This window comes from Pseudorca crassidens, chromosome 3 (genome assembly GCF_039906515.1).
Source record: "Pseudorca crassidens isolate mPseCra1 chromosome 3, mPseCra1.hap1, whole genome shotgun sequence".
Taxonomy (NCBI): domain Eukaryota; kingdom Metazoa; phylum Chordata; class Mammalia; order Artiodactyla; family Delphinidae; genus Pseudorca; species Pseudorca crassidens.
The window spans coordinates 161486013-161490940 of NC_090298.1; positions in this window are offsets into that span (position 1 = coordinate 161486013).

Consider the following 4928-nt stretch of genomic DNA (forward strand, 5'->3'; position numbering starts at 1 on the left):
TCATTGTCAGACTTGGGGTCCAGGGGTGCCAAGGTTGCTGTTCCTCACTGTGCATTGACTTTCGGGGGCTGGAGCGCTCAGTGTCTAGCCCCCACCCAGCTCTGAGGCCTTGAGCTGGTGACCTAACCTCTCTGAGCCTTGATTTGCTCCTCCGTAAAGCAGGGACAGGGGAGGGGATAGAGCCCCCTCCGAAGGGTGTTTGAGCAGAGCTGGGCACATGGGAGACACCCGATCGTCTAGCTTTAGCACCCGAGTCACCCTAGGAGAACCGTCCTGCACTCTCCCGCCTGGCCACGTTGAGGTCCTCGCTCACTGGTTGGCTTGGGCAGCCTGGCTTTCCTCTCTGAGCCTCAGTTTCCCCATCTGTAAAGTGGGCATCACTGTCGCTGCCCCCAGTGCCCACCCTCCCCACGTGTCTTGGAGGGGTCACCAGGCAGCGGTGCCTGGCAGACCCCAGCTCTCCTTCTCTGCATTCACCCTTGGGGTCATGTTGTGGTCACCTGGCAGCTCATGCATCCTGCGTGGCTCAGTCAGGGTCAGGGCAGCCTCAGGCCCCCTGGTGGGCTCCAGGCGCCATGCCTGACACCTCCAGCTCATACATTAGGAGCTCCTCTCACCTTTCGGAGTCCCCACCCCACTACTGGTCATTCACCTCCTCTAGGCTGAAGAATGTCTTGAGTTCAGTCCTTGACATCAACTCAGGCCCTTGCTCAGAAGGCTTCTGGTTTCTATGGAAATTGGCCCATGCGAATAGCTATGGGGAGAGCATCACCCTGGTCCCGCCTTCCTGTGGTGTCCAGACCTCCTCCACCCCTGGATCGGGGGTAGGGGGGCGCTGCCAGCTCAGTGGGGCTGATGAGAACCTCTGACCCCGTCACCCGGCCCTGACCTTCCTCACTGGGGACTCAGCCACACCTGCTCCAGGCTGCCCCAATTTGACTTCTAGGTTGGCCGCCCATGTGACCTTAGGTCATTCCTGTGACCTGGGAGCAGTCCTCGGGCCCCGTGAGCATCATGTTTCTTCATCTGCCTCGTGGTGGTGGGGGGGGGGGTGCTACTAGTCCATTTCTGGGGAAGTCTGAGGTGCCAGCCCTGTAATTCCTGCCTTAGCTCTGCTCTCAACCTGCCTGTGGCTCCCCATTGCCCTCTCCGTAAAACCAAACTGTCCTCCAGGCCCTACCCACCTCCCACCCGCATCTTCCCCATGCTCCCATTTAATCACAGTTCCAGTCACTCCAACCTCCCCACCTCAGGGCCTTTGCACATGTACGCTGCATGGAGCATCCTTCCCCAGCCCTCCCCGTGGCCAGTTCCTCTCTGGCACCAGGTTCCAGATCACACATTGCCTTCGCAGAGATCCCCTATTGTTCCCCTGCCCTGGCACACCACCACCCCCCACTCCCCCAGCCAATCACCACTTGTACTGTGTCCTTGACCTCTGACCCCATCTAAGGTCACCTCACTTGTGGGCTTTTCTCCTTTGTCTGCCCGCCCTCGCCCCCGTCCATGAGCTCCATATGGGCAGGCTCCTGGGTCCCCGTTCTGCTCCAGTTTCCCATAAATGTTTTTGAATGTACACCTGAATAAAGTAATAGGTACGCAGGGTGGTTGGAGGGAAGACCTCTGCCCCTGCAGCCGCAGTCCCCTCCCCTGGGCTTTCAACCAGCCTTCCTACAGCTGCAGGCTTCTTCCAGGAGGGGTGGCTCCTGCTTATCAGTCCTCCCCACCTTGCCTGAGGGTGTCTTCAGCGGGTGTGGGTCAGGGCCTGTTTGGACATCCCTGGGCTGGGTGAGGCCCCGCCTCCAGCTGAAGACCCCACATTTCACTGAGGTCTGCCAGGCCTGTGTTCCAGGCCCTCCTCTGCCACCTCAGGTGAGCCTCTGCCTCCTCACCTGGAAATGAGCTAAGTGTGTCACTGCACAGGGCCACAGCAAGGCCTGGTTCAGGGGGTGCCTGGCACAGAGCACTCGAGTGCTTGCCGTCCTGTCCTTGTTTTTGACACGGAAACATGGGCTAAGGGGGAAACGGCTACAAGAGAGGGGTCAGCACATTCAGTTCTGCCTCTACTGTTGTGTGCTTTTCAAGGAGGGGCCTGACCTCTCTGAGCCTCTGGGAGGCTAAGTGAGGCTGCCTTTGAACCAGTTAGTCTTGACTGTCGTCTCTGTCAAGGATGTGTCCCTCCAGCCAGGGAAGGGCCCAGCATCCTGGGAAAGGAACACTGTTGCTTTTTCACTGTGAACACATTTGAGAGGCAGGGCCTGTGAACCCCATTTTCCAGATGAGAAACAGACTCGTCGGCATTCAAGGCGCCGATATGGGATGAGAACCTGGCTCAGCCTGCCTCCATGCCCCTCCTCTGTTGCCAGCGTTGCTAACATGACCTTGGGCAAATGGCTCTCCAGCCTCGGTTGATTAAGCCCTGTCACCGTGCCCAGGCCTGGCTCACGGCCGTCGTGTCAGATGATTCCTGGGATTCCTGAGAAGTAGCGGGAACTGGCGGTGCAGAGAGTCAGTGTCCTGCCCAGGGAAAAGCTGGAATCCCCTGGGCACCCTCGCCAGGTACAGCCGAGGTGCCCATGGTGGGGGGTGTCAGTTGCTGATGCCAAGAGGCACTGCCTGCCATTGTTGGGAGGTGGCAGGGAGGTTGGCCAGCACCAGCTTGCTGATGAGTGAACAGAAGCCAGAGCCCAGCCAGCGCCACTGGCACCATCAGGAGAGGCAGCCCATGCTGGGCCACTGCCTGACACTTGGCCTCAGTTGGCACTGTCCCTGGGGGTACTGTGAGACCTTCCAGGAGCTTACTGCCTCCCTCACAGGACCTGGCAGGTGGGTGCTGTAGGTGGGGACTCCTCCAGTATAAGTATCTCCCTCTTTGGGTGGCAAACCACGCCCATAGTTGGTCTGTGTCTACATTCCATCAAGTGCTATTTAGAGAGGGAAACAGAGGCCCCGAAAAGAACAGTTTATCCAACCAACACTCAGCAAGCGCTTGCTGTAGACCAACATGTTTGTGGTTTGCTTCCACTCATTTCGTTAATGCTCCCATCAACCCTGGGAGCTATTTGGAGAAACTGAGGCAGGGAGTTTGAGTCACTTGCTGAAGGTCCTGTGGCCAGCTTAGTCAGGAAGAGCAGGGATTCAAACCCAGCCCCAGGCCCTTCCAGCAAGAAACAGTGGTTGCATGAAGCTCAGTTTTCCCATCTGCAAAGTGGGCACCATCACCCCTATCTGGAAGTCAGGTCATGAGATGGTATTTGAGAAGTGCCTGGCTCAGCAAAAACCTGACACCCAGTAGGTGTTCAGCAGTCAGCTCCTCCTCTTCTCCAGAGGGCAGAATGGAGACCAGGGCCTGGAAGTCGCAGGGAAGCCAACCAAGTTGGGAGATATTTGAGAGGAGGCTCAGGTGGGAATATCCTGGGAATATCAGGAGGCAGATGGTAGCCCCAGGCTAGTGACTCCCACTTGTGAGCCCCCCATTGTTTCCTCACAGGGGCCCTTTGAGAAGTTATAGATTATGCACTTAGCAGGGGGCTTGCACAGCCTTGAAATGTGAGCCATTATTAGGGCCTAGCTCAGCCTTGCTCCCTCTCAGGATTCCCTGGTTCTGAACTTGATCTCCACCAACCCCAGCCCACACCTAGAGGAAATAAGAGCCAGTATCTGGGAACATATGTAATCCTCTCTGCCCTAGCACTTGGTGAGTCAGAGAAGAGGGTAGGCTTGGGGGAGGTGCCAATGACACAGCCTAGCACTGGACAGCAGCTGCCTCCCTATCTGCAAAGAATCCCATGACCCCGCACCTCACAGAAAAGCTGGGGCTCACAGGCCAGATGTGACCTGCAGAGGGTCAAAGGCTTTCACCAGAAGGTCAAGGTGAGGGCTGGAATATAAATTCTCCCAGGGGTGAAGCCCCAGAAAGGAAAGATGAAGGTGTAGGAATCATTGTCCTGTGAGGAAACTGAGGCTCATAAATGCCTTGCTCAAGGTTATGCAGTCAGACAGTGGCTGGACAAGAATTCAAACCGTAGTCACTCAGGGCCCCAGTGGCTGTGGTCTGACACTGCCTTACCCCTTTTCCAAAAAGCAGGCTACTTTGGGCCTGCTGAACTGCAGTGTGACAAGGGGCAAGGAACTTGACCTCTCTGTGCTCTGATTTCTGTGAAGTGGGGCCAGTGGTCTCTTTGACCTCATGGGCTTGTGGTTAGGATTCGGTTAATGCACCAAAGGCTTAGCAGGGAGGTGGTTCCGACAGGGAGGTCATTTGATCCTGTGGAGGAGAAAGCTTGAACTCGGAGAAGTCAAACATTTCCAGAAAATCACAAAGTGCGTGAGTAGGATTCCACCTATTTCCACGTCTTCGCACTACCCGGAGCTGCAGCTGAGTGACCTCCAGCGAGTCTCTGCCCTCTCCGTATCATTTGCAGGGGAACAGCGGGTAGTGAGGAGATGAAGAATTATCCACGAGTCCTTCAGCCGTGATGGCCAAGCTCAGGGCCCAAGTTGGAGGTCCTGCTTCTGCGTTGGGTGGCCCGAGGGTCTGACTTCGCCACAGCCTCAGGGGACCCTGCACGTGACCCCCGAGGCCACCTCCGGCCACCGCGCTCACGGCCAAACTCTGCACCTCGTTTGCTCCAAGTCTTGGCCAGGGCGCACGGCCCCTACGATTGGCCGCCGGCCCTGCCCGTCTTTCGCATCGTAGCCAATCTCCGTCGCTCTCCGGGCTACGCCCTCCGTTCCTCTTGCGCCAGTAGCGCCAGCTTCTTCGGAGCCCCGCCCTTACTCCGCAGCGATTGGTCACCAGGGATGCCCGTCTTCTTCCAAAGCTCCAATCTTCGCCCGCCTCCAGGCCCTAGCCTCCCAGCACCTCGCGCCCAGCAGGACCACCCTGGGGGCCCACTGTGTCTCCCGATAGCCCCGCCTCTTCTCCT